The sequence below is a fragment of the Thalassophryne amazonica genome, unplaced genomic scaffold (assembly GCF_902500255.1).
Source record: "Thalassophryne amazonica unplaced genomic scaffold, fThaAma1.1, whole genome shotgun sequence".
NCBI lineage: Eukaryota > Metazoa > Chordata > Actinopteri > Batrachoidiformes > Batrachoididae > Thalassophryne > Thalassophryne amazonica.
In genome coordinates, this window is record NW_022986442.1 from 1 (window position 1) to 24718 (window position 24718).

The 24718-nt window shown below is 41.6% G+C and overlaps 1 long non-coding RNA gene across 1 annotated transcript; it reads right to left on the reverse strand.

Moving 5' to 3' along the window:
* Window positions 1–397: 397 nt before the first annotated feature.
* On the reverse strand, window positions 398–19552 carry LOC117506204. The gene is made up of 4 exons (XR_004559401.1): window positions 19409–19552; window positions 8646–8653; window positions 6978–6980; window positions 398–411 (listed from the first exon to the last, which is right to left on the reverse strand). It is a non-coding gene; the product is annotated as an uncharacterized LOC117506204 (long non-coding RNA).
* Window positions 19553–24718: the final 5166 nt, after the last annotated feature.

Below are 24718 nucleotides of genomic sequence, written 5' to 3' on the forward strand. Positions count from 1 at the left end.
CCACGTCCTTCGCCTCGCTCCCGACGGCGTTCCTCCAACCGATTGTCTAACCGTATAACGAGATCGATAAGCCCATCTAAATCCCGCGGTTCCTCCTTAGCTACCAGATGCTCCTTCAGGACCAATGACAGTCCGTTTATGAAGGCGGCGCGGAGCGCAACGTTATTCCAGCCGGACCTCGCAGCCGCGATGCGGAAGTCGACTGCATATTCGGCTGCACACCGGTGCCCCTGTCGCATTGACAGCAGCATTGTAGAAGCGGTCTCTCCTCTGTTAGGGTGATCAAACACTGTTCTGAACTCCCCCACAAACCCAGTGTATGCTGATAACAACCGTGAGTTCTGTTCCCAGAGCGCCGTAGCCCAGGCGCGTGCCTTACCCCGAAGCAGAGCAATCACATAAGCTATTTTACTAGCATCCGACGCGTACATCAATCAATCAATCAATTTTTTTACAAGGCGCTTTATATTGTAATGCAAGGCCATACAATAATTATGTAAAACCCCAACGGTCAAAACGACCCCCTGTGAGCAAGCACTTGGCTACAGTGGGAAGGAAAAACTCCCTTTTAACAGGAAGAAACCTCCAGCAGAACCAGGCTCAGGGAGGGGCAGTCTTCTGCTGGGACTGGTTGGGGCTGAGGGAGAGAACCAGGAAAAAGACATGCTGTGGAGGGGAGCAGAGATCGATCACTAATGATTAAATGCAGAGTGGTGCATACAGAGCAAAAAGAGAAAGAAACAGTGCATCATGGGAACCCCCCAGCAGTCTAAGTCTATAGCAGCATAACTAAGGGATGGATCAGGGTCACCTGATCCAGCCCTAACTATAAGCTTTAGCAAAAAGGAAAGTTTTAAGCCTAATCTTAAAAGTAGAGAGGGTGTCTGTCTCCCTGATCTGAATTGGGAGCTGGTTCCACAGGAGAGGAGCCTGAAAGCTGAAGGCTCTGCCTCCCATTCTACTCTTACAAACCCTAGGAACTACAAGTAAGCCTGCAGTCTGAGAGCGAAGCGCTCTATTGGGGTGATATGGTACTACAAGGTCCCTAAGATAAGATGGGACCTGATTATTCAAAACCTTATAAGTAAGAAGAAGAATTTTAAATTCTATTCTAGAATTAACAGGAAGCCAATGAAGAGAGGCCAATATGGGTGAGATATGCTCTCTCCTTCTAGTCCCCGTCAGTACTCTAGCTGCAGCATTTTGAATTAACTGAAGGCTTTTTAGGGAACTTTTAGGACAACCTGATAATAATGAATTACAATAGTCCAGCCTAGAGGAAATAAATGCATGAATTAGTTTTTCAGCATCACTCTGAGACAAGACCTTTCTGATTTTAGAGATATTGCGTAAATGCAAAAAAGCAGTCCTACATATTTGTTTAATGTGCGCTTTGAATGACATATCCTGATCAAAAATGACTCCAAGATTTCTCACAGTATTACTAGAGGTCAGGGTAATGCCATCCAGAGTAAGGATCTGGTTAGACACCATGTTTCTAAGATTTGTGGGGCCAAGTACATGACGGGATGTTGTGCGAAGACGAGCGAACACTGCATGAGAAAGTCCGCGCACGTCTCCACACAACCTCCGTACAGCTCAGGAGGGCTTATGTATGCTTCAGGGGATGGTGGGAGGGGTCGTTGAACCACCACTGGAACGTTCATATCCTGCACAGGGTCGGCAGGAGGAGGAGCTGCAGCAGCGCCCTGAGCGCTCGCCGCCACCTGCGCGGAGAGAGCCTCCACCCTGCGGTTCAGGAGGATGTTTTGCTCGGTTATTTGATCCAACCGAGCCATAAAGGCGGTGAGAATGTGCTGCAGCTCACCAATCACGCCTCCTGCAGACGCCTGCGCTCCCTGCTCTCCCATTGGTCATTCAACAGCCGGGTGACGCCCCTCGGAGTCCATGACGCTGGCCGAGATATCCTGTTGTGAAAGTGTAGTGACACGGACCCACAACAGGGGGCGCAAATGAACGGTCAATAGATGAGCCAAAAATTAACAATTTAATGTTGTGAAGGAGCACAACGAACATACAGACAATCTCAGAATATGATTACAGTCAATCCACAAAGGTAACGTGTGGGCAGGCTCGAGGATAGAAGACGTCTGTCCTGAGAAGAGCCGGAACCACACGATTTTCGCCGCCACCGAACCTGGTGAATACTGGAGCCGCCAAGTCCCGAATTCCCAGGTGATCACCATCCCCGACTGTCAGATCTGGTACTGCTGGCGAGAATAAAGACAGTCAAGTGTGGGTGTGTGTACACCCCGTAACAACAACGGTGGGAATGCCACCTCCACCTCTCACTCAATATGTAGCAGAGTACCGCAGTGATTCCTCAGGGGAAAAGAGTGCAGTCCAGCACTCAATCAGCTCCCGCAGACAGAGGATAATAGGTACTCCTGCAAAGACTCACAATATACAGATTGATGTGTAAAACACAAACGGCTGAGTATATTACCTCCAATGAAGTACGATATCTCGGCAACAAGGTGGAGTTGACGTCTGGTCTTTATGGAGTGAGATGATGTTGAGTGTGCTGACAAACGTTGTCAGCACACGACAGAGGTGAATATTCTGAAAAGTTTATCCGTGAATGTAAATTGGCGTTTATACGCAGCTATAAGTAATTATTGGTGGAAATTGTGTGGCGTGCTCCTCACGGCAGTGGCGTGCGGATTAATGATCCTCCACTAGCTGTGAGCAGCAGCCTCTTTGAACTAAGTTTGAAACCAGACCTAAACATGTAGCTGATAAGTTTGCCTCTAAACAATGTTTTGTAGTAATAAGTGTTGAATAATCTCATCTCTGTTCCTCCTTCGCAGAGGGGGGGGGGGGGGGGGGGGTGTTGGCGGAACTACTGAGTCCTGAACGTTCCGGCTCCGACTGTTGAGACGCTGAGAAAGCGCCGCCTTTTCACCTCACCAGAACTCTAATTATTTAGTATTTCATGTATAGCACAAAGGAGAAAAATAAATGTGTTTTCTTTTTGGAACTGCTTCTGATTATTTCATGCTGGGTTCAGTCAGATACTGGACCGCTCCTCAATCCGCGTCTAATCCATAACAGAATTCTTCGGCCAAACCAATATGGACCCAGCGGCAGAAGCAGTTCCATTTCAGGAAAAAGTCCAGAAGCACCTGGAGATGAAAACAAATGCCGTGGTTCAGCGATTGCTGAACCTCCAACAGGGGCGACGAAGCGCAGCTGATTATTCTGTGGATTTTCGAATCTTTTCCGCTCAGTCTGGTTGGAATGCTGCTGCTTTGAGGGGGCTGTTTGTAGACGGGTTGAATGACTCCCTGAAAGATGAGCTAGCCATCCGTGATGAACCGAAGGATTTAGATGAGTTAATATCCTTGGTTATTCGTCTAGACAATCGGATTAAGGAGCGTGGACAAGAGAGAGGGCGAGTGTCCGAGCGGGGTGTTTTGTCTCGGGGTTTTCCCCGACATAAGTCCAGACCGCCTCTTCTTTGTTCCTCTGAGACTCCTCCGACGGGACCTCTAGCTCCTCTAGTGGACGAGCCAATGCAACTTGGAAGGGTCAGAACAGCCATATTGCCCCGGTCAAACGAGCGTCAGGAGACAGCATCATAACATGGCTCCAGGTGTTTTATGGACATTTTTGTGGGATATAAATGGGAGTTTTTGTAAACCAGGTTTTGTGTATAGCACTTGAGGTAGTTTTGGTGGGGTGAACAGGCTGGCTGGTCGGAGTTCATTTGGACTCAGGTAAGCGTGTGTTTTTTTTTTTTTTTGTTTATAGTTATTTAATTTTTGTTGGCGGAATGGGTCGTTTTATTTTGTTCGTTTTTATTTCCCTGTCCCCTAACCCCAGCCTCACACACTTCTGGCCATTCGTCTTTGGTGTTGTGGGGTGGGGCAGGTTGGTTGCTGGGCATTCCCATGAGGACCTCTGCACCTGGGGGGGGTCCAGGGCTCTTTTCTTAGATTTAGTTGTTTCCTGGTTCCTCTCCAGCCTCAGCGTGCCTCTGACCGTTCGCCATTGGCATTGCTGAGGTGTCGGGCAGTGGGGATATACTCCAGTCGGAGCGGTGGGGCCGATCAGTGCCGTACGCTTTTTCCGCTGCCCACCCCTCCCGGTAGGCTGGAGTATAGTCGGGGGGTCAACACCGGCCGTCTTGCCGGTTTTCCCCTGCCCTTGGGGGTGGAGCTGGGTTGCGTTTTTCCTATTGGCTTCTCCGGCTTAGTAGTCCTGTGCAGATTGCCACGACGTGTTTCCCGACGGACCTGGAGGGTCTTTCGGGGTGCTGGGGAGGTCAATGGGGCTTTCTGTAGTTTTTGTTTGCTCCTGGGGTGTTTTTGGAAATCCCTGGGGGTTTGGGGTTTTTGTTTCCTCCTGTTTCCCCCTGGGGTTTGATGGGATGGTCCTCTGGGAGGGAGGTTGACTGTGGGGCTGACCGGCCGTGTTGGGCTGGGGTGGGGTTCCTGGGTTGTGGGGGTGTCTCCTGGGGTTTGATGGGACGGTCCTCTGGGGGACATTAAGGCTCCCGTGTATGCCTGGGGATTCCTGGATGGCTCCTGCCGTGGTCGTTGCTCCTGGGGTTGACGATGAGGTCCCCTGGGGGAAGTCGGGCTCCACATGTTAGGGGAAGGCGTTGTTTGTTTTTTCCTTTGACCTGTGTTCTAGTGTGTTGGGGGGTTTTGTTGGGGTTTTTAGGTTTGTGTGTTTTTTGTTCCTCCCCAGGGTTTGATGGGACGGCCCTCTGGGGGGGGGTGTTGGGTTGGGTATTGTGTTTTTCTTTTGTGTTTACCCCGGTGTGCTTCCCTGGGGTATGTTTGTGGTACTTTCTGGGGGGGATGCTGGGGGCCTTTTTTTGTGTTTTGTTTTTGTGTTTGGGGTTGTTTCGGGATGGTTTTTTTTGTTTTGATGCCGGCCAGCCTTTCTACCGCATGTCCCGGCTCTGCTGCCTGCTGTGATCTCTGCCCTTCTTCTGCTTTGGCCTTTGATGTGTGGGGTTGTTTTTGGGTCTGGTTTGTGCGGTCGCCGGGAGGCTTCCCGTTGACGGGGGGGTACTGTTGTGTGTTGGGGGGGGGGGGGTTTGGCTGGACAAGGTTGGGTTGTTTTGTGTTTATTTTCCTTCCCAGGTGATTTGGGACTGTTCTCTGAGGAAAATGTGCTGCAGAAGAGTCTCTCTCCTCTGTTACGATGATTGGCTGCACCTGTTGCATTCTCGTGCGGCTCTCTATCATGACAATCCACGACACCTGTGATGTTCACGTGCAGATCTGAGGACTTCCAGCTGGTACTAATGTAGTGATGAAGAACTACATTTAAACCAGCAGTGAGTTGGATAAGATTGCCGGAGAATACGACCTTGTGACGACCGTGTGGGGACGCTGAGGGCCGTTTCAGAGTCTGACATCATGCCTGTGAAGGAGGACGAGGGTGAGAGACAAACGTTGTCAGCACACGACAGAGGTGAATATTCTGAAAAGTTTATCCGTGAATGTAAATTGGCGTTTATACGCAGCTATAAGTAATTACTGGTGGAAATTGTTTGGCGTGCTCCTCACGGCAGTGGCGTGCGGATTAATGATCCTCCACTAGCTGTGAGCAGCAGCCTCTTTGAACTAAGTTTGAAACCAGACCTAAACGTGTAGCTGATAAGTTTGCCTCTAAACAATATTTCGTAGTAATAAGTGTTGAATAATCTCATCTCTGTTCCTCCTTCGCAGAGTACAGTCTGGGAAAGTCACCTGGGGGGGGGGGTGTTGGCGGAACTCCTGAGTCCTGAACGTTCGGACTCCGACTGTTGAGACGCTGAGAGAGCGCGCCGCCTTTTCACCTCACCAGAACTCTAATTATTTAGTATTTCATGTATAGCACAAAGGGAGAAAATAAATGTGTTTTCTTTTTGGAACTGCTTCTGATTATTTCATGCTGGGTTCAGTCAGATACTGGACCGCTCCTCAATCCACGTCGTATCCATAACACAGACATTTTACAGAGAGAGATTATAAACAGACAGATTACAGTCAGAGATGCTGGACACACTTTACAGAGAGATATTATAAACACACAGATTATTGAGATAGTGGACAGACAGATTACAGAGATGATGGACATATTACAGAGACAATGGAAACAGACAGATTGCAGAGAGGATAGACAGACATATTACAGAGAGAGATTAAAACAGATTACAGTCAGAGATGCTGGACAGACACATTACAGAGAGATTATAAACAAGCTGATTGATGGGTAGAAATATTCCAGAGATGATGGACAGAGAGATTACAGAGAGAGAGAAATTATAAACAGACAGTTTACAGAAATGATGGACAGACAGATTACTGAGAGATTATAAACAGACAGAGATGATGGACAGACAGATTACAGTCGGAGATGCTGGATAGACAGATTACAGAGAGAGATTATAAACAGAAAGATTACAGGGAGAGATTATGGACAGACAGATTACAACGAGAGATTATAAATGGACAGATTGCAGTGATGATGGACAGACAGACTGCAGAGAGAGATTATAGACAGAAAGATTACAGAGAGAGATGACGAACAGACAGATTAGAGAGAGAGAGAGTGAGATGAAAAATGGACAGACTGCAGAAATGATGGACAGATATATTACAGAGATATTATAAACAGATTATTGAGATAATGGACAGACAGATTACAGAGATAATGGACAGGTTGCAGACATGATGGACAGACAGATTACAGAGAGATTATAAAGAGACAGATTGCAGAAAGGATGGACAGACATATTACAGAGAGAGATTAAAATAGATTACATTCAGAGATGCTGGACAGACACATTAATCAAATCAAATCAATTTTATTTATATAGCGCCAAATCACAACAAAAAGTTGCCCCAAGGCGCTTTATATTGTAAGGCAAAAGCCATACAATAATTACAGAAAAACCCCAACGGTCAAAATGACCCCGTATGAGCAAGCACTTGGCGACAGTGGGAAGGAAAAACTCCCTTTTAACAGGAAGAAACCTCCAGCAAAACCAGGCTCAGGGAGGGGCAGTCTTCTGCTGGGACTGGTTGGGGCTGAGGGAGAGAACCAGGAAAAAGACATGCTGTGGAGGGGAGCAGAGATCAATCACTAATGATTAAATGCAGAGTGGTGCATACAGAGCAAAAAGAGAAAGAAACACTCAGTGCATCATGGGAACCCCCCAGCAGTCTACGTCTATAGCAGCATAACTAAGGGATGGTTCAGGGTCACCTGATCCAGCCCTAACTATAAGCTTTAGCAAAAAGGAAAGTTTTAAGACTAATCTTAAAAGTAGAGAGGGTGTCTGTCTCCCTGATCTGAATTGGGAGCTGGTTCCACAGGAGAGGAGCCTGAAAGCTGAAGGCTCTGCCTCCCATTCTACTCTTACAAACCCTAGGAACTACAAGTAAGCCTACAGTCTGAGAGCGAAGCGCTCTATTGGGGTGATATGGTACTATGAGGTCCCTAAGATAAGATGGGACCTGATTATTCAAAACCTTATAAGTAAGAAGAAGAATTTTAAATTCTATTCTAGAATTAACAGGAAGCCAATGAAGAGAGGCCAATATGGGTGAGATATGCTCTCTCCTTCTAGTCCCCGTCAGTACTCTAGCTGCAGCATTTTGAATTAACTGAAGGCTTTTCAGGGAATTTTTAGGACAACCTGATAATAATGAATTACAATAGTCCAGCCTAGAGGAAATAAATGCATGAATTAGTTTTTCAGCATCACTCTAAGACAAAACCTTTCTAATTTTAGAGATATTGCGCAAATGTAAAAAAGCAGTCCTACATATTTGCTTAATATGCGCATTGAAGGACAAATCCTGATCAAAAATGACTCCAAGATTTCTCACAGTATTACTAGAGGTCAGGGTAATGCCATCCAGAGTAAGGATCTGGTTAGACACCATGTTTCTAAGATTTGTGGGGCCAAGTACAATAACTTCAGTTTTATCTGAATTTAAAAGCAGGAAATTAGAGGTCATCCATGTCTTTATGTCTGAAAGACATTCCTGCAGTTTAACTAATTGGTGTGTGTCCTCTGCCTTCATGGATAGATAAAGCTGGGTATCATCTGCGTAACAATGAAAATTTAAGCAATGCTTTCTAATAATACTGCCTAAGGGAAGCATGTATAAAGTGAATAAAATCGGTCCTAGCACAGAACCTTGTGGAACTCCATAATTAACCTTAGTCCGTGAAGAAGATTCCCCATTTACATGAACAAATTGTAATCTATTAGATAAATATGATTCAAACCACTGCAGCACAGTGCCTTTAATACCTATGGCATGCTCTAATCTCTGTAATAAAATTTTATGGTCAACAGTATCAAAAGCAGCACTGAGGTCTAACAGGACAAGCACAGAGATGAGTCCACTGTCTGAGGCCATAAGAAGATCATTTGTAACCTTCACTAATGCTGTTTCTGTACTATGATGAATTCTAAAACCTGACTGAAACTCTTCAAATAGACCATTCCTCTGCAGATGATCAGTTAGCTGTTTTACAACTACCCTTTCAAGAAATTTTGAGAGAAAAGGAAGGTTGGAGATTGGCCTATAATTAGCTAAGATAGCTGGGTCAAGTGATGGCTTTTTAAGTAATGGTTTAATTACTGCCACCTTAAAAGCCTGTGGTACATAGCCAACTAATAAAGATAGATTGCTCATATTTAAGATCGAAGCATTAATTAATGGTAGGGCTTCCTTGAGCAGCCTGGTAGGAATGGGGTCTAATAGACATGTTGATGGTTTGGAGGAAGTGACTAATGAAAATAACTCAGACAGAACAATTGGAGAGAAAGAGTCTAACCAAATACCAGCATTACTGAAAGCAGTCGAACATAAAGATATGTCTTTGGGAAGGCTATGAGTAATTTTTTCTCTAATAGTTAAAATTTTGTTAGCAAAGAAAGTCATGAAGTCATTACTAGTTAAAGTTAATGGAATACTGAGCTCAATAGAGCTCTGACTCTTTGTCAGCCTGGCTACAGTGCTGAAAAGAAACCTGGGGTTGTTCTTATTTTCTTCAATTAGCGATGAGTAGTAAGATGTCCTAGCTTTACGGAGGGCTTTTTTATAGAGCAACAGACTCTTTTTCAGGCTAAGTGAAGATCTTCTAAATTAGTGAGACGCCATTTCCTCTCCAACTTATGGGTTATCTGCTTTAAGCTGCGAGTTTGTGAGTTATACCACGGAGTCAGGCACTTCTGATTTAAGGCTCTCTTTTTCAGAGGAGCTACAGCGTCCAAAGTTGTGGTCAATGAGGATGTAAAACTATTGATGAGATAATCTATCTCACTCACAGAGTTTAGGTAGCTACTCTGCACTGTGTTGGTATATGGCATTGAAGAACATAAAGAAGGAATCATATCCTTAAACCTAGTTACAGCGCTTTCTGAAAGACTTCTAGTGTAATGAAACTTATTCACCACTGCTGGGTAGTCCATCAGAGTAAATGTAAATGTTATTAAGAAATGATCAGACAGAAGGGGGTTTTCAGGGAATACTGTTAAGTCTTTAATTTCCATACCATAAGTCAGAACAAGATCTAAGATATGATTAAAGTGGTGGGTGGACTCATTTACATTTTGAGCAAAGCCAATTGAGTCTAATAATAGATTAAATGCAGTGTTGAGGCTGTCATTCTCAGCATCTGTGTGGATGTTAAAATCGCCCACTATAATTATCTTATCTGAGCTAAGCACTAAGTCGGACAAAAGGTCTGAAAATTCACAGAGAAACTCACAGTAACGACCAGGTGGACGATAGATAATAACAAATAAAATTGGTTTTTGGGACTTCCAATTTGGATGGACAAGACTAAGAGTCAAGTTTTCAAATGAATTAAAGCTCTGTCTGGGTTTTTGATTAATTAATAAGCTGTAATGGAAGATTGCTGCTAATCCTCCACCCCGGCCCGTGCTACGAGCATTCTGACAGTTAGTGTGACTCGGGGGTGTTGACTCATTTAAACTAACATATTCATCCTGCTGTAACCAGGTTTCTGTTAGGCAGAATAAATCAATACGTTGATCAATTATTATATCATTTACCAACAGGGACTTAGAAGAAAGAGACCTAATGTTTAATAGACCACATTTAACTGTTTTAGTCTGTGGTGCAGTTGAAGGTGCTATATTATTTTTTCTTTTTGAATTTTTATGCTTAAATAGATTTTTGCTGGTTATTGGTGGCCTGGGAGCAGGCACCGTCTCTACGGGGATGGGGTAATGAGGGGATGGCAGGGGGAGAGAAGCTGCAGAGAGGTGTATAAGACCACAGCTCTGCCTCCTGGTCCCAACGCTGGACAGTCACAGTTTGGAGGATCCAAGAAAATTGGCCAGATTTCTAGAAATGAGAGCTGCTCCCTCTAAAGTGGGATGGATGCCGTCTCTCCTAACAAGACCAGGTTTTCCCCAGAAGCTTTGCCAATTATCAATGAAGCCCACCTCATTTTTTGGACACCACTCAGACAGCCAGTAATTCAAGGAGAACATGCGGCTAAACATGTCACTCCCGGTCCGATTGGGGAGGGGCCCAGAGAAAACAACAGAGTCCGACATTGTTTTTGCAAAGTTACACACCGATTTAATGTTAATTTTAGTGACCTCCGATTGGCGTAACCGAGTGTCATTACTGCCGACGTGAATTACAATCTTACCAAATTTACGCTTAGCCTTAGCCAGCAATTTCAAATGTCCTTCGATGTCGCCTGCTCTGGCCCCCGGAAGACAATTGACAATGGTTGCTGGTGTCGCTAACTTCACATTTCTCAAAACAGAGTCGCCAATAACCAGAGTTTGATCCTCGGCGAGTGTATCGTCGAGTGGGGAAAAACGGTTAGAGATGTGAACGGGTTGACGGTGTACACGGGGCTTCTGTTTAGGGCTACGCTTCCTCCTCACAGTCACCCAGTCAGCCTGCTTTCCCGACTGCCCGGGATCTGCCAGGGGGGAACTAACGGCGGCTAAGCTACCTTGGTCCGCACCGACTACAGGGGCCTGGCTAGCTGTAGAATTTTCCACGGTGCGGAGCCGAGTCTCCAATTCGCCCAGCCTGGCCTCCAAAGCTACGAATAAGCTACACTTATTACAAGTACCGTTACTGCTAAAGGAGGCCGAGGAATAACTAAACATTTCACACCCAGAGCAGAAAAGTACGGGAGAGACAGGAGAAGCCGCCATGCTAAATCGGCTAAGAGCTAGTAGCTACGCAACCTAGCGGATTCCTAAAAACACACAAAGTGAATAATGTGTAAATAATTTAAAGGTGATTCAGCAGAAGGAGTGCCCCAATCAAGGCACCAAACAGGCCATGAAGCAGCACAGGCAACGCACGACAACAGCGAACGCACGACAACAGTGCTAAAAGAGAAAAAAAATAAAATAATAAAAAACGAAAGCGTTAGCAAGCTAGTTAGCTTGCCAACGCTGATGAAAGTTAGCAGATAAAAGTGCTCCGTCGCGATGTTTCGACCGTTAGAGGTCTTCCTTAGGCGTTGGAGCACAGTAAAAAAGTAAAAAAAAAAAAAAAAAAGTAAAAAGGTAAAAAAGTAAAAAAGTCTTGAAAAAGACTGTTAATTCAAGTCCAAAGCAGCAGGTAGCAGTCTCAGTGTAAACAGTCCCAACAGAGAGCCAAGTGTTACAGGGAACACTTGACAAATGCCAAGCCAAATTCAGGGAGAACATGCGGCTAAACATGTCACTCCCGGTCCGATTGGGGAGGGGCCCAGAGAAAACTACAGAGTCCGACATTGTTTTTGCAAAGTTACACACGATTCAATATTAATTTTAGTGACCTCCGATTGGCGTAACCGGGTGTCATTACTGCCGATGTGAATTACAATCTTATCAAATTTACGCTTAGCCTTAGCTAGCAGTTTCAAATTTCCTTCAGTGTCACCTGCACTGGCCCCCGGAAGACGTTTGACTATGGTTGCTGGTGTCGCTAAATTCACATTTCTCAAAACAGAGTCGCCAATAACCAGAGTTTGTTCCTCGGCGGGTGTGTCGCCGAGTGGGGAAAAACGGTTAGAGATGTGAACGGGTTGGTGGTGTACAGGGGGCTTCTGTTTGGAACTACTCTTCTTCCTCACAGTCACCCAGTCGGCCTGCTTTCCCAGCTGCTCGGGATCTGCTGGGGGACAGCTAACGGCAGCTAAGCTACCTTGGTCCACACCAACTACATGGGCCTGGCTAGCTGTAGGATTTTCCAAGGTGCGGAGCCGAGTCTCCAATTCGCCCAGCCTGGCCTCCAAAGCTACGAATAAGCTACACTTATTACAAGTACCATTACTGCTAAAGGAGGCCGAGGAATAACTAAAAATTTCACACCCAGAGCAGAAAAGTGTGGGAGAGACAGGAGAAGCCGCCATGCTAAACCGGCTAAGAGCTAGTAGCTGCGCTAAGCTAGCGGATTCCTAAAAACACACAAAGATGAGGTGATTCAGCAGAGGGAGTGCTTTAGTTAAGGCACGTGAAGATTACACTGTGAAACAAATCGTTATCTAGTTATCTAGATCAATCTAACTACGCAGATTAAACAGCTAACAGATACAGAAAAACACCGCTGTGCTCCGGAACAGGAAGTGATACAATACCGCAGTGACAGCCAACCACCAGTAGAGACCAGTAGAGTACATTACAGAGAGAGACTATAAACAAGAAGATTACCGGGATGATGGACAGAAATATTACAGAGATGATGAACAGACAGATTACAGAGAGAGATTATAAACAGACAGATTAGAGAGATGATGGGCAGACAGAATACAGAGAAAGATTATAGACAGAAAGATTACAGAGAGAGATGATGAACAGACCGATTAGAGAGACACAGAGAGAGAGATTATAAATGGACAGACTGCAGAAATGATGGACAGATATATTACAGAGAGATATTATAAACACAGATTATTGAGATAATGGACAGACACATTACAGAGAGAGACTATAAACAAGATTACCGGGATGATGGACAGAAATATTACTGAAATGATGAACAGAAACATTACAGAGAGAGATTATAAACAGACAGATTAGAGAGATGATGGGCAGACAGAATACAGAGAGAGAGATTATAAATGGTCAGATTGCGGAGATGATGGACGGATATATTACAGAGAGATATTACAAACACAGAGATTACTAAAATAATGGACAGATTACAGAGATGATGGACATATTACAGCGACATTGGACACACAGATTACAGAGTGATTATGGATAGACAGATTACAGAGAGAGATTATAAACAGAAAGATTACAGAGAGAAATGATGGACAAACAGATTACAGAGAGCAATTATAAATGGACAGATTGCAGAGATGATGGACAAAGAGATTACAGAGAGATATTATAAACACACAGATTACTGAGATAATGGACAGGCAGATAACAGAGATGATGGACAGATTACAGAGACGATGGACAGACAGATTACAGAGAGAGATTAAAAACAGACAGATTAGGGAGATGATGTACAGATAGATTACAGAGAGATTTTATAGACAGAAAGACTACAGAGAGAGATTATAAACAGAAAGATGACCAAGAGAGATGATAGACAGAAAGATTACAGAGAGAGATTATAAATGGACAGATTGCAGAGATGATGGGAAGATAGATTACAGAGAGATAAACACACACAGAAAGATAATGGACAGACAGATTACAGTCAGAGATACTGGACAGACACATTACAGAGAGAAATTATAAACAGGCACATGACTGGGATGATGGACAGAAATATTACAGATGAACAGACAGATTACAGAGACAGATTATATACAGATAAAAGGGATGATAGGCAGACATATTACAGTCGGAGATGATGGACAAACAGATAACAGAGAGAGATTATAAACAGACAGATTAAAGACAAGAGATGATGGACAGACAGATTACAGTCTGAGATGCTGGACAGACAGATTGCAGAGATGATGGACAGACAGGATTACAGAGATTATAAACAGACAGATTACACTCAGAGGTGATGGACAGACAGATTACAATTAGAGACACTGGGCATGCAATTACATAGAGTGATTGTAAACACACAGATTACAGAGAGAGATGATGGACAGACATATGACAGAGAGAAATTATGAACAGAAAGATAACAAAGAGTGATAATGGACAGACAGATTACAGTCAGGACAGATACATTACAGAGATGATGGACAGACAGATTACAGAGAGATAATATAAACAGTAAAATTACAGAGTTGCTGGACAGACAGATTACAGAGAGAGAGAGAGAGATTATAAACAGACAGATTACAGAAATGATGGACAAATAGATTACAAACATAAACAGAAACATTACAGAGAGAGATAATGGACAGACAAATTACAGTTCTGACAGACAGACAGATTACAGATAGAGATTATAAACAGACATATTACAGATATGATGGACATACAGATTACAGAGGTTATGGACAGACAGACAACAGAGATGATAGAGAGACAGATTACAGAGAGAGATTTTAAACAGATAGATTACAGAGATGATGGACAAACAGATTGCAGAAATGATCAACCAAAAGATTACAGAAACAGATTTGAAACAGAGCAGACATGATGCACATACAGATCACAACAAGACATTATAAACAGACAGATTACTGAGATGATGGAGAAGCATATGACAGAGATATTTGAAACAGACAGATTACAGAGCTGATGGACAGGCAGATTATAAAGAGAGATTATAAACAGACGATTACAGAGATATTGGACAGACATATTACAGAGACAATGGACAGAGATTACAGAGAGAGACTATAAACGGATAGATGGCAGAGGTGATGGATAGATACATTACAGAGATTATAAACAGACAAATTGCAGAGATGATGGACAGATTGCAGAAATGATCAACTATCAAATTACAGAGAGAGATTATAAACATATACCAGAGATGATGCACATACATTGCAGAGGTGATGGACAGACAGATGACAGAGTTGATGGACAAGTGTATTACGGAAAAGATTTGAAACAGACAGATTACAGAGCTGATGGACTGGCAGACTACAGAGAGAGATTATAAACAGACCAATTACACAGATGACAGACACACATATTACAGATACCCAAACAGATAGATTACAGAGGGAGACTAAAAATGGACAGATGGCAGAGATGATGTATAGATAGATTACAGAGAGATTATATACAGACAGATAACAGGGATGATAGACAGACATATTACAGTCGGAGATGCTGGACAGACAGATAACAGAGAGAGATTATAAACAGACAGATTAAAGACAAGAGATGATGGACAGACAGATTACAGTCTGGACAGAAAGTATACAGAGAGAGATTACAAACCAACAGATTACACTCAGAGATGGTGGACAGAGAGTTACAGTTAGAGATACTGGACATACAGATTACATAGAGTGATTAAAACAGACAGAATACAGACAGAGATGACTGACAGACAGATTACAGATAGAGATTATAAACAGACATATTACAGATATGATGGACATACAGATTACAGAGGTTATGGACAGACAGACGACAGAGATGATAGAGACACAAATTACAGAGAGAGATTTGAAACAAACAGATTACAGAAATGATGGACAGACAGATTACAGAGAGATATTATAAACAACCAGATTACAGAGATGATGGACAGATATATTACAGAGATGATGTACAGACAGATTTCAGAGAGACATTATAAAAAGACAGATTATTGAGATGATGGACAGACATATTACAGAGATGATGGACACAAATTACACAGATGTACAGTCATATTATAGAGATGATGGACAGACAGATTACACAGAGAGATCATAAATAGACTGATTACAGAGACGATGGACAACGAGATTACAGAGAGAGAGAGATTATAAACAGACAGATAACAGGGATGATAGACACATTACAGTCGGAGATGCTGGACAGACCGATAACAGAGAGAGATTATAAACACACAGATTAAAGACAAGAGATGATGGACAGATAGATTACAGTCTGAGATGCTGGACAGAAAGAATACAGAGAGAGATTATAAACTGACGGATTACACTCAGAGATGGTGGACAGAGAGATTACAGTTAGAGATACTGGACATACAGATTACATAGAGTGATTAAAACAGACAGGATACAGACAGAGATGACTGACAGACATATTACAGAGAAAGATTATAAACTGACAGAATGCAGACAGAGATGATGGACAGACACATTGCAGAGAGAGATCATAAACAGGCAGATTACCGAGATGATGGACAGACACATTACAGAGAGATTATAAACAGAAATATAACAGACAGAGAGATACTGGCTGGACAGATTACAGTCAGAGATGCTGGACAGACAGATTACAGAGAGAGATATTGGATGGACAGATTACAGTCAGAGATGCTGACAGACAGATTACAGAGATGGTGGACAGACAGGATCACAGAGATTAGAAACAGATTACACTCAGAGATGATGGACAGACAGATTACAGTTAGAGAGATGATGGGCAGACATATGAAAGAGAGAGATTATAAACAGATTACAGAGATGATGGACAGACATATAACAGAGAGAAATTATGAACAAAAAGATAACAGAGTGATAATGGACAGACAGATTCCAGTCAGAGATGCTGGACAGATACATTACAGAGATGATGGACAGACAGATTACAGAGAGAGATTATAAACAATCAGATTACAGTCAGAGTTGCTGGACAGACAGATTACAGAGACGATGGACAGACAGATTACAGAGAGATTATAAACAGACAGATTACAGAGATGATGGACAGACATATTACAGAGAGAAATTACAAACAGAAATATTACAGAGAGCGATAACAGAGTTTACAGTTAGAGAGATGCTGGACAGATTACAGAGATGGTGGACAGACAGGATCACAGAGATTAGAAACAGATTACACTCAGAGATGATGGACAGACAGATTACAGTTAGAGAGATGATGGGCAGACATATGAAAGAGAGAGATTATAAACAGATTACAGAGATGATGGACAGACATATAACAGAGAGAAATTATGAACAAAAAGATAACAGAGAGTGATAATGGACAGACAGATTCCAGTCAGAGATGCTGGACAGATACATTACAGAGATGATGGACAGACAGATTACAGAGAGAGATTATAAACAATCAGATTACAGTCAGAGTTGCTGGACAGACAGATTACAGAGACGATGGACAGACAGATTACAGAGAGATTATAAACAGACAGATTACAGAGATGATGGACAGACATATTACAGAGAGAAATTACAAACAGAAATATTACAGAGAGCGATAACAGAGTTTACAGTTAGAGAGATGCTGGACAGATTACAGTTAGAGGGATGCTGGACAGACAGATTACAGAGAGATATTATAAACAGACAGATTACAGAGATGATGGACACAGATTACAGCGATGATGGACAGATAGATGACAGTGATATTGTAAACAGAAAGATTGCAGAGATGATGGACAGACAGATTACAGAGTGATTATAAATAGACAGATTACAGACATGATGGACAGACAGATTGCAGAGAGGATGGACAGACATGTTACAGAGAGAAATCATGAACAGAAAGATTACAGAGAATGACAACAGACAGACAGATTACAGTTAGAGAGATGTTGGACAGATTACAGTTAGAGAGATGTTTGACACATATCACAGAGAGAGATTCTAAACAGACAGATTAGAGAGATGATGGACACACAGATTACAGAGATGATGGACAGATATATTACAGAGATGATGGACAAACAGATTACAGAGAGACATTATATATGAACAGATTGCAGAGATGATGGACAGCTATATTACAGAGATATATTATAAACAGACAAATTACAGATATGATGGACACACAGATTACAGAGATGATGGACAGACAGATTACAGTGAGATATTATATGTGGACCGACTGCAGAGATGATGGACAGATAGATTACAGAGAGAGATTATAAAAAGACAGATTGCAGAGACGATGAACACAGATTATAGAGATGATGGACACACAGATTACAGTGAGATATTATATATGGACAGATTTCAGAGATGGTGGACAGACAGATTACAGAAAGAGAGATTATAAACAGACATATTACAGAGATGATGGACAGACAGATTACAGAGAGAGATTATAAACAGATAGATTAAAGAGATAATGGACAGATATATTACAGAGATGATGGACAAACATTACTGAGAGACATTATATATGAACAGATTGCAGAGATGATGGACAGCTATATTACAGAGTTAGATTATAAACAGACAGATTGCAGAGACGATGAACACAGATTATAGAGATGATGGACACGCAGATTACAGTGAGATATTATATATGGACAGATTTCAGAGATGGTGGACAGACAGATTACAGAGAGAGATTATAAATTGACAGGTTACAGAGATTATGGACAGACAGATTACATGTATTTATTTATTTATTTATTTATTTTGGTTTATTTGGCAGGGACCATGTACAAAAGCATTAATCAATAAAACATTAAAAAGATGCGTTGTACCAGACTATAGCTCTCAAAGCTCATTTCCATCTGCAGTCCCTGTGACATACAAAACATATCATAAAACAATGCACTCTATATGCACACTAATAATACAATCTATGTACATACACAATAGCAAAAACATTTAAAACACATTCTATATTAATCAACCATTAAAAAACACTATATCACCTGAGTCTACATAAATATAATTACAAATAAACTACACACCCCGCACCCCCCATCCCCTCCCCATCAGATTATTAATGGCGACATGTCTGAGTCGTTATTAAATGTTTTTTTTTAAATCAATGCTAAACTTTGTGTAGTCTTTACATAGTTTTAACTCTATTGGTAATTTATTCAATTCAGTTATAGTTTTAAAGGAAAAAGCTGATTGGCTGAGTGCAGTCTTTCTTTTGGGGATGCCACACTGACCCTGGCATGTGGACCTTGTTGTTCTGGTCAGAGGTCAATGTAGCAAACCTTTTCAGCGGTGGAGGAGCCATATTATTAATAATTTTGAACAACAGACGTAACAACAGACGTAAGAAATACCAAAAGTTAAGTGAGACATTATCATTGCATTCATGTAGATTTTGGCTCTTTGGATGCTCAGCGAATTTCTTATACCTCTGAAATTTGACAAGTTATATTTCAACGTGTGACAAACCTTTTTTATATGGTTGTTAAACGTTAGTTTTGAGTCCAAAATTATGCCTAAATATTTGAACTCTGACATTTTTTAGTGTTTCACCCTGCACTTTCACCAGGGGGGAGGTTTTAAGATTTTGTTTTATTGAGAAATACATTGTTGCAGTTTTTTCTACATTCAATGTTAGGCAGGAGTCATTAAGCCAATCAGAAATTTTGTTCATTTCTACTGATAATTTGGCTGCCACTTGTTCAGAGTCCTTCCCATCCGTGTAAATGACAGTGTCATCAGCGTACATCTGCACACCTACACCATCACACACGGATGGGAGGTCATTGATATATAGACTGAACAACAGTGGCCCCAGGACAGAGCCTTGTGGTACGCCCATGGTGCACGCTCACAGCTGTGACAGTGCGCCATTAACACGTACACACTGAGAGTGGCCATGTAGATAAGATTTTATCCAACAAAGGGTATCCATGGAGAGGTTGTACTTTATTAATTTAGAAAATAACACCATGTGACTTACTGTGTCAAAAGCCTTACGCAGGTCTAAAAACATAGCGCCAACCACCTTTCCTGAATCAAGGCTCAACTTGATTGACTCCAGAAGGTAACAACAAGCTGTCTCAGTCGAATGATTTTTTTCTGAAGCCGAACTGCAAAGGATGCAGAAGGTCATTTTCTTCAAGATGTACTGTCAACTGTTCAGCAACAATTTTTTCTATAACTTTTGAGAAGACAGGAATTATACTAATTGGTCTATAATTGCTCACAACTTTCTTATCTCCTGATTTATAAATTGGAATTATAACTGAAGTTTTTAATGTAGTGGGGAAAGTGCACTCGTCAAATGAGCCATTAATTATTTTTGTCAAAGGAAATGCAAAAGATTGTTTGTATTTTTAAGGAATATGGTATCAAGTCCTTTGCTTTAGAATTTGATAAAGATGAAAGAACTTTGTTCACAGTAGTTTCATTTGTAGATTTTAGCTTAAAGGAACTTTCAGTGCACGTTAAAATCTGGTTGGGGTGTTCGTTTTTTAAAATGTTTACTTAATTCTAAGACAGAATTTAAAAAGTAATAATTAAAATGTTCAGCAATTACATAATTTTCAGGTTCATCTTCCCCATGGATTTTTAATTTAATTGTTTAATTTGCTAATTTTGTCTTACCTGAGAGTTCATCTATATTTTTCCATAGAACTGTATTGTTTCCCCTTGCTTCTTTTATTATTTCTAGAAAAAAATTTGCTCTGGCAGCTCTCAATTTTTAAGTGATCTTATTTCTTAAATTTGTATATATAAACTGGCTCGTTAAGAGGCCTGATTTCAAATACATTTTTAGGGCATAATCTCTTTTCTTCATCAACACCCAAACTGACTCATTAAACCATGGTAAATTATGTTCTTTCTTATTTTTGAGTGGCTTTGTTTTACTATAGTATGCAGTTACAGATCTAATCTTTATAATCATGTTTTCACATATTTTTTCACAGTTTTTGCCTACATTCATACCTGTCCAGTATATTTCCATAATTTCATTTTCCATTGCACTAATATTTTTGCGAGGTATAAACGTTATCAGTTTCTTGCTACCCATTTCATTTTTGTACTGTGTTTTGGGTAACTTCCTAGCAATTAAAGTTAAGTTATGATCTGACAACCCTGTTATCAAATTGTAACTTTTTCCAATACGGTCAGGTTTATTTGTAAAAATTAAGTCTAGTAAAGTTTGAGGTGATTTAGTAATTCTTGTGGGGCTATTAATTATTTGTGTCATATTAAATTTAGTTGTGATATTTTTTAGTTTTTTCCTTTTTGTTTTATCAGTCCAGTTCAGATTAAAATCTCCCATAATAATGCTAAATCTTTTAAGAATGTCAGACAATTTATCAAAAAATACATCTTTTGTATTTGGTGGTCTGTACAGAACCACCACCAAAAAGGACATTTGTGGTGATAGAGTAATTTGAACTTCAACACATTCTAATGAAGTTTCTTGAATGTCAATTTGCGTACATTGTAAGAGTAAGACATCCCATACATAAATCAAGACACCCCCTCCCCTACCACAAGATCTATCATACCTAAATACTTTATATCCTGCCATATTAACTAACCCTGCTGGTGAGGTTGATGTTAACCAAGTTTCTGTCAAACATAGATAATCTAAATTAGAGTTGGTCAACAACTGTTCTATTTGTTCTGATTTTAAAACTAAACTCCTTATATTTATATGTCCACCAAATAAACCTTTAGGCTTTACATGTGGGTCCCAAAGGACTTTAGCATGATTAACAGTTTGGAACATTTTCGTTGCTTGCTGTTTTATAACCACATTTTGAGCATCAAGTATTAATCTACGGTCTTTGTCCTTCTTACCCAGGTCTTGCCTGGTTGCAGCTTGCCAAACAAATACTGGTCCAGTCCGCAGGGAAGGCTTAGGGGACTCTACCTGTAGCAAGTCCTCAGCCCTCTGGCGTAGAATCTCTGCTTGCGGGGGTGGAAGAACAGTTGGTTGTGCTGAAGATGTAGGCCCAGGTAACAGAGGTGTAAGTCCAGGTAGCAGAGGTATAGGCCCAGGTAGCAGAGGTGTAGGCCCAGGTAACAGAGGTGTAAGTCCAGGTAGCAGAGGTATAGGCCCAGGTAGCAGAGGTGTAGGCCCAGGTAACAGAGGTGTAAGTCCAGGTAGCAGAGGTATAGGCCCAGGTAGCAGAGGTGTAGGCTCAGGTAGCAGAGGTGAAGGCCAAGGTAGCAGAGGTGGAGGCCCAGCTAGCAGAGTTGGAAGCCCGGCTAGCAGAATTGGAGGCCCGGTCAGCTGTGCTGGAGGCCCTGCTAGCAGAGTTGGAAGCCCGGCTAGCAGAATTGGAGGCCCGGTCAGCTGTGCTGGAGGCCCTGCTAGCAGAGTTGGAAGCCCGGCTAACAGAGTTAGAGGCCTGGTCAGCTGTGCTGGAAACCCTGCTAGCGGAGTTGGAGGACCAGTCAGCTGTGCTGGAGGCCCGGCTAACTGTGCAGGAGGCCCAACTAGCAGAGGTGTAGGCCCGGCTAGCACATTTAGAGCCCCAGGTAGCAGAGGTGGGGGCCCAGCTAGCTCACATGGAGGCCCAGCTAGCAGAGGTGGAAGGATGGATAGCTCTGATAGGAACCCAGGTAGCTGCAGTTGTTGTAGCCCTGCTAACTGCGGTGGTGACAGGAGCCCAGTTGACTGAGGTGGATAACAGGGCTGTGACAGGTGGCTTGCTAGCTGTACCACACCCAAATTGGTTGTATTCAGGACAGGTCCAGGATTTATTTCAATATCCCCAGCCAAAAGCAATATGATCACAAGATTTACTACCCCCACGGATGGTTGTGATGGATGAGATTGTTCATGTTTACCTGGGGGTGGTCTAGCATGTCCCAAATCCAAGAACCTTGTGAACAGGAGATGTTGACTCAGCTTGGCTGGAATGATGGTTAAATTATCAATTTTTTTGTGGCCACATTAAACTCCAGAGCAGATTGGCAGCCATTTTTTCTTCCATATGTGATAGTGATATTATACACATAGTGATATTGTAAACAGACAGAATAGAGAGATGACACAGAGAGATTATAAACATACATATTACAGAGATGATGGACAGACATATTACAGAGAGAGATTATAAACAGACAGATTAGAGAGATGATGGACAAACAGATTACAGAGAGAAATTATATATGAACAGATTGCAGAGATGATGGGCAGCTTTATTACAGAGAGAATATAAACAGACAGATTACAGAGATGATGGACACACAGATTACCGAGATGATGGACAGACAGATTACAGAGAGATATTATAAAAAGACAGATTGCAGAGATGATGGACAGGCAGATTACACAGTGAGATTGTAAACAGACAGATTAGAGAGATGATGGACAGATTACAGAGAGAGAGAGAGAGAGAGACATAAACAGACATATTACAGAGATGATGGACAGACATATTACAGAGAGAAATTACAAACAGAAAGATTATAGAGACCAATAACGGACAGACAGTTTACAGTTACAGAGATGCTGGACAGATTACAGTTAGAGGGATGCAGGACAGACAGATTACAGAGAGGGATTATAAACAGACAGATACAGAGATGATGGACAGACAGATTACAGTGAGATATTATATATGGACAGACTGCAGAGATGATGGACAGATAGATTACAGTGATGATGCACAGATAACAGAGACAATGGACAGACAGATTACAGAGAGATTCTAAACAAAGATTGCAGAGATGATGGACAGATATATTACAGAGATGATGGACAAACAGATTACAGAGAGACATTATATATGAACAGATTGTAGAGATGATGGACAGCTATATTATAGAGATATATTATAAACAGACAAATTACAGAGATGATGGACAGACAGATTACAGTGAGAGATTATAAATAGACAGGTTACAGATATTGTGGACAGACAGATTACACAGTGATATTGTAAACAGACAGAATAGAGAGATGACAGAGAGAGATTATAAACAGTCATATTACAGAGATGATGGACAGACGTATTACAGAGAGAGATTATAAACACACAGATTAGAGAGATGATGGACAAACAGATTACAGAGAGATATTATAAATAGACAGGTTACAGAGATGGTGGACAGACAGATTACACAGTGATATTGTAAACAGACAGAATAGAGAGATGACAGAGAGAGATTATAAACAGACATATTACAGAGATGATGGACAGACGTATTACAGAGAGAGATTATAAACACACAGATTAGAGAGATGATGGACAAACAGATTACAGAGAGAAATTATATATGAACAGATTGCAGAGATGATGGGCAGCTGTCTTACAGAGAGAGAATATAAACAGACAGATTACAGAGATGATGGACACACAGATTACAGAGATGATGGACAGACAGATTACAGAGAGATATTATAAAAAGACAGATTGCAGAGATGATGGACAGGCAGATTACAGAGAGACATTATAAATAGGCTACAGAGATTATGGACAGACAGATTACACAGTGAGATTGTAAACAGACAGATTAGAGAGATGATGGACAGATTACAGAGAGAGAGAGAGAGACATAAACAGACATATTACAGAGATGATGGACAGACATATTACAGAGAGAGATTATAAACAGACAGATTAGAGAGATGATGGACAAACAGATTACAGAGAGAAATTATATATGAACAGATTGCAGAGATGATGGGCAGCTATATTACAGAGAGAATATAAACAGACAGATTACAGAGATGATGGACACACAGATTACCGAGATGATGGACAGACAGATTACAGAGAGATATTATAAAAAGACAGATTGCAGAGATGATGGACAGGCAGATTACACAGTGAGATTGTAAACAGACAGATTAGAGAGATGATGGACAGATTACAGAGAGAGAGAGAGAGAGACATAAACAGACATATTACAGAGATGATGGACAGACATATTACAGAGAGAAATTACAAACAGAAAGATTATAGAGACCAATAACGGACAGACAGTTTACAGTTAC